Here is a 6,301-nt window from a genome sequence, read left to right on the forward strand (position 1 = left end):
TCATTAATGTACACAGTCCCATGTGCCAAATCAACAACAGTCACCCACTCTACACAGTAGTAATCACACAGATAAAAGAATACAAGTGATTTTTTGGTTTAATTTATTGTTTCAAGTGATTTGCAACTTCATGTTTCAAGACAAGACATGATGGATTGTCAACACAACAGTTTAAAACATGCTCCATTAGAGCTCAAACAAGCCATGTTTCTTGGAGGCGATGTTGAGGTTTGTCCCAGGAGGAAAGCCAAGGACAGGATGAGCATCCCATCCATTCACTAGACAAAGCCAGATTCTTCAAAGAGGGAGAAAAAAGGAGACTCAGCAACACTCAGGTGACAGCATTATTGTTCTGTTAATCCATGAAGGCATATCTCAGTGCGCTGCGAGAAAAACTTCATTGGAATTCAGTAGAACCGAATAACGCAATCATCACAGACAAGTAGTATTGCAATGTCAATTTTTCAGTATGCATACCTCAGCACGCTGTTCCATGTTGAGAGTCTTGATCAGTTATGTCACACCGACATAAGTCAACCTAGACAAGAAAAGTATGCACATTATTTATTTCTGTTCAGTCTAAGACAAGGTGGACAAGAATATTTGATAAGTGTTCAGTGCAGTGAAAGGACATCAGAGTAAGTCAGAGACTCTAGTCTGCAAAAATCATCATGACACATTGTTATGACTGCTCAAGGCAGTGCTAGGCAACATGAATTTAGAAGCTAAATAAACTCCAGAATCACATTTCAAACCACCTGGTTCTACTGGTACAGGCGAATTTACTAACCAATTCTTAAATGTCTGAAGTTAGACAGATTTTGGAAATGGCTAAAAACAAAATGATACTGGATTTCAGCTTCTAAGTCAGGTTGCCATCAAAATATAGGATACGCACCTCCCAAACGTCCCATTATGACCACCTCTTCTGATCAAACCTGTGTGAACATCAACAAAACAGCAGAACTACAATTAGTAAAACTGCATGACAGCAGGTTTCATAACAATTACACAATGAACCGGATCTCATTGCGCTGCGAGAAGACAACATGTACATTCAGTTGAACCAATTAACGCAATCAGACGAGTAGTATTGCAATGTAAAATTTTAAGCAGTATGCATACCTCAGCATGCTGTTCCATGTTGAGTCTTGATCAGTTGTCACACCGACATAAGTCAACCTAGACAAGAAAAATATGCACATTATTATTCATTTCTGCTAAGTCTAAGACAAGGTGGGCAAGAATATTTGACAGGTGTTCAGTGCAGTGAAAGGACATCAGAGTAAGTCAGAGACTCTAGTCTGCAAAAATCATCATGACACATTGTTATGACTGCTCAAGGCAGTGCTAGGCAACATGAACATAGAAGCTAAAACCCCTCCTGAATCACATGTCAAACCACCTGGTTCTACTGGTACAGGTGAATTTACTAACCAATTCTTAAATGTCTAAAGTTAGACAGATTTTTGAAGTGGCTAAAAACAAATGATACTGAGTTTCAGCTTTTAAGTCAGGTTGCCATCAATAGCAATATAGGATACGCACCTCCCACATGTCCCATTACGACCAGCCTCTTCTGATCAACCCTGTGTGAACATCAACCAAACAGAACTAAAATTAGTAAAACTGCACAACAGCAGGTTTCATAGCAATTACACGAACCGGATCTCAGTGCGCTGCGAGAAGACAACATATACATTCAGTTGAACCAATTAACGCAATCATCATAGACAAAGGCATTGTTGCTGCCAGCTTCGAAAAGTACGTACATCACATTGCACCAGAAACTTCTTTTGATCATTTCACTTCAGGGAACGAAGGGCCGGATGCCAAGTCATCAGAAACCTGAGGGCGCATGCAGTAAACACAAACATTAGATACTTTCTTATAGCCTATTCTATGTACAGTAACTCTTGGCTAATTTGGTGTTCAGTGCACTGTGAAAGAGCATCACTGTAAGTCAGAGACTCTAGTCTGCAAAAAATCATCATGACACACATCATATTGATGAATAAAAATGCTGGTAACTCACCCAAAAAAAGGAATGCATGATCAGCCTTACACTTCCAGAAATTCAGGTCTAGCTGCCAAATCAACAGGGTCCTGAGGGTGCATTAAAAAAATGACATTAGCTACAATACCCTAAGGCACTTGCTCTATTGAACATTTGACTGTTTTAGTGTTCAGTGCACTGTGAAAGACCATCAGCTTGATATCAGAGACTCTAGTCTGCGAAAAATCATCATGACACAAATGGATATAAAACAAAAACAATGTGGAAACTAAGAGCTCACCTCAAAAGGAAACCTTTATCAGATGGTGATGAACTGGAACGGAAGGGCCCGGTGCCAAGCCAACTGGGTCTGGAGGATACACAAAGGCCAACATTAACTACAATATTCTTAAAGCGGTTTCTATGCACGCCCGGCACCTTTGGTGTTCAGTGCACTGTGAAAGAGCATCACTGTCAATCAGAGACTCTAGTCTGCGAAAATCATCATGACACATAACTCAAATATGGCTAACAAAAAATGGGGGTGATTTTCACCTCATTGCAGGTCCTTCAGCACAGTTCTTCAACTTCAGGACATGAAGGCAGAGATGACATGTCACACTGAGAAATGGGAGAACGTGGCTCGTGCATCTGCCCATTCAAAGGGGACATGTCCTGTGTGAGGAGAAGAACACATGATACGAGAGAATAAGACGTGTGCACTGCATAGGCCTATGCACTGACATTCTCCCCATAGACAACGGGTCAATGGTGTTCAGTGCACTGTGAAAAGGCATCAAGGTTCTTCAGAGACTCTAGTCTGAAAAGCTTCATCATAACACCTAAAGCAATATCAGATGCAAAACATTTGAAATGTGGTTGCCTTACTTTGAGAACTGGGATCTTTGAATCCATGTTGCTTCCTTCCTCAACATTGCTAAGCTACCAGGCCCGCTAGGCGACGTTAGCTCGAGCATGCTGTGGTAGCTCACCGCATGGCACACACGTGCATCCTTTTTATGACAATACATCGACATGTTCCTCGCATTTCGAGTGCCCATTTCAGTACTTGGACGTAAGAAGAAAAAACGGCTTAAAGAAATCGCAAATTCGCCTTTACCGACACATCCAATATTTGCCACATCTTACTCATCGGTCAGTCAGCGGTTGAGGAAGGCATTTCTCAGTGAAGAATCTACAACTTTTTGAACTAAATATGCTAAATAATGACTGCTTCATTGCAGTGCTGTTTTCTACGTTATCTCGAAATAAAAACACCTGATAACAGACACCGAATTGACCAAATAAAGTTTAGGCCGGACGAGACGATTCCACTAACCCGCCGATGAGATGGAATAACTTTTTTCTGAGCTTTTTATATGACCTGAGGAAAGCCTGGCGCTAGGGGTCCTCAGTTTAGGTAGCAGTCACTATGCCTGGATGGAATGGAAGGGATGCCCCTTCATCCTACTGATCAGATTAAAATGAAGAAATGAAAAGCAGTTAAAATGTGTGCAAATGTGTGCAGTTCAAATATGTTACAATGATGTAATTATTGAGATTACTCTCTTATAAATGCTGGCAAATATTGGTGTGTGTGCAGTGTTCGAATTACGGGGGGTACCGGGGGGGTTTGACCCCCCCGATTGGGACTTGATACCCCCCAAATGGGACTAAATTACACTTTTGGGGGGTACTGGAAACATTGAGTTATTGTTAAAAATCAGATGTTAAAAATGTCCTGTTGCTTAGTAATTTTGAACGTGTACTATGAATAACCAAATAACATGAGTTTTTGGAACACCCCTTCAATGGACTGTACCACCAGCGGACGTTTCACATCCTCGCAGTTTGAGTTGTCAAAACATTCGGCAGCACCCACTGATAGGCAGGGTTGGTTCTGGTGCACGGTGAAGTCATGTGTTACAGCTGCGAGCGAGGGGAGTCAAGGTGAAGGATCCCCGTGATTTGTGAAAGAAATATACATGAAACTAATATGATTTCAACTTTAAAGAACCGAACTTACTAACACTCAAGACAGGTGACCGCCAATTCCCTTTCCCCCACGAGAGAAAAAAAACGATAGCCCACATCAGAATTCCATCAAAGTCAACATGCACAAGGGGTCTCAGTGAAAGAGGTGGACTGCTCTAATAATCTACACGTAGCGTACTTGATGACAGAAAATAAAGGACGAGGCTCATCGTGTATTTAAAGCATAATTGGAATATTATAATTTTACTAAGTAAGAATGCGCAAATGAATAGTGAGACTCCACAAACCAAGAAGGATAGCTGTGTCAAGCAAGCTGTCTAGAGAAGCAAATGGATAGCAAGCAAGCTGTCTAGCGAGGCAAATGGATAGCAGCAGAAAGGTAGGAAAATGTAATTTTTACATTTTGTCCGCCGTGACAAATATATGAGTAATTACTATTTTGACTGTGTTAGAGGCCATGTCATGTAGCATCTAGCAGTAGGCTATTTTCCATGACTGGCTACTAGCATCTGATAGCACTTTTCAATCTCAAGAAAAGCGCACACATTACAAGCTAGCTCTATGTGGAATTGTTGTAATTCTGATCATTTACAGCTTGATTCTGTATGTCATTGGGTTCACTTTTCTGTTTGACGCGAAGTTCTTGGTTGTGTTTCCGTGGTCACTCACTACATAATGTTAGTTGCTAGTTTGCTTTTGGAAAGCCACATATAGCTGTTTTGAAGTTGGCTCGGTTTTTTTTTGTTCAGCATTGAGTGAGTTGGTTGTGCGTCTGTGCTTGTTGTTGCCAACTGTAAATTGGAGACGTTTTTGTTGCAGCAACACGTGTGTATGAGAGAAACTTTGGCTACTAGGTGGTTGAATCAGAGCATCAGTTTTCTCCGGTGTCGTGCTCGCTCTGGATTGTGGAACCTGACGGTGTTGCCGAATAGAGTTCACTGCGCGCAGCGCATAGGCAGTGTTACCAGTGACAGATGATTTCCACTTCAAACATTCTCAAACTCCGCTTGGTGGCATTACATCTAAACCATTGCCAGTCTAAACTATTTTCTACTTAGGCCTATTTCTATGGCCACAAATCTACATGAAAACCCTGTCCAATATCCACTTTTACTCGCAGATGTTCCTCCAAAACAGCTCAATCTGGAAATTCCTAGGCTACTGAGACGCGTGCTTTGATGTGATCTTCCCGCAAACGTGTTCACTTGATTCATAGCCTATGATGAGCTCTAGCAGGCAGTTTGCAAATAGCATAGCCTATTGTTGTTGTTGTTTTGCACATCACGTCACATAAAAGTTCTGTTGTTGTATTACATTTTGTACAGTATATTACCACTCCAAGAAAAAAGGTATCTCGCCTGTTTTTTTTTTTTTTTGGGGGGGGGGGGACGTCATCATTTGGTCCGCAAAAAGTCCGACCCCCCCGAAGCCCGGTGGATAATTCGAACACTGTGTGTGTGTGTGTGTGTGTGTGTGTGTGTGTGTGTGTGTGTGTGTGTGTGTGTGTGTGTGTGTGTGTGTGTGTGTGTGTGTGTGTGTCAGCCTGAGGGTCTGCGCCCTCTGGTTGTTGGGCGGATGTGGGTGTGGGTTCGATAGCAGGTATCTTGGGGTCGGGGACCACTGCTGCAGGGCTGGCCTCGGGCTGTGACACCTGCTGGTTCTGCTTAGCGGTGGTGGCCTCCAGGATGATGGCCTGGTACTGCGCTGACCTGAGAGCATACAAGGAATTTACATCAAATGCATAGAAATACTATAAGACCACAAGGGGTACGTGAGCACACTGCAGGGTGCACATGAAAAAATCTGATGAAAATAAATGTATGAGGCTTTGTCACATTGTGGTCGAGGAATTGGTCGGAGGAGCAATGGTGAGGTGGTACTTGCAGTATGACAAAAAGGTTTAGGGGGCACACAAGACAAAAAAGGCTATAACATGCAGTGAAATATGGCTTATCCAACTATACTGTGCGAGTGGGAGAGAAAGGAGACAAGGAGCCGAGGGGGAGGGAAAAGAGAAAAGAATGCAGGGCTTGAAATGTACACCAGCCAACCGGCCACATACTGGTGAAATATCAGTTTGGCTGGTAGAAAAGACCAACTTAATAGCTTTGACTCATGCGTGAAAACATCTACTAGCCACTCGCTGGTGATGAAAAAAAAGTTAATTTAGAGCCCTGACCGAGGGTCTTCCATTATGTAACACTACACTTAGCTGACACTTTCAACTTTGTTAGGAGAATTGGTTACAGACCACAGAGACACTTCAGTCATGGATGGGAATGGGATATGACCCTACAACCTACATCAAAA

The 6,301-nt window shown here is 42.4% G+C and overlaps 1 long non-coding RNA gene and 2 other non-coding genes across 3 annotated transcripts; all 3 read right to left on the bottom strand.

The window, feature by feature from the left end:
• Positions 1–86: 86 nt before the first annotated feature.
• On the bottom strand, positions 87–3,359 carry LOC134436185 (uncharacterized). Its single transcript, XR_010032172.1, has 10 exons — positions 2,885–3,359; positions 2,552–2,671; positions 2,298–2,366; positions 2,036–2,106; positions 1,773–1,848; positions 1,549–1,589; positions 1,126–1,182; positions 899–938; positions 478–538; positions 87–295 (listed from the first exon to the last, which is right to left on the bottom strand). It is a non-coding gene; the product is annotated as an uncharacterized LOC134436185 (long non-coding RNA).
• Positions 612–677, bottom strand: LOC134436878 (small nucleolar RNA SNORD52). The gene has a single exon (XR_010032291.1). It is a non-coding gene; the product is annotated as a small nucleolar RNA SNORD52 (small nucleolar RNA).
• LOC134436879 (small nucleolar RNA SNORD52) lies at positions 1,259–1,324 on the bottom strand. Its single transcript, XR_010032292.1, has one exon. It is a non-coding gene; the product is annotated as a small nucleolar RNA SNORD52 (small nucleolar RNA).
• Positions 3,360–6,301: the final 2,942 nt, after the last annotated feature.

This window comes from Engraulis encrasicolus, chromosome 20, assembly GCF_034702125.1.
Source record: "Engraulis encrasicolus isolate BLACKSEA-1 chromosome 20, IST_EnEncr_1.0, whole genome shotgun sequence".
Classification (NCBI taxonomy): Eukaryota; Metazoa; Chordata; class Actinopteri; order Clupeiformes; family Engraulidae; genus Engraulis; species Engraulis encrasicolus.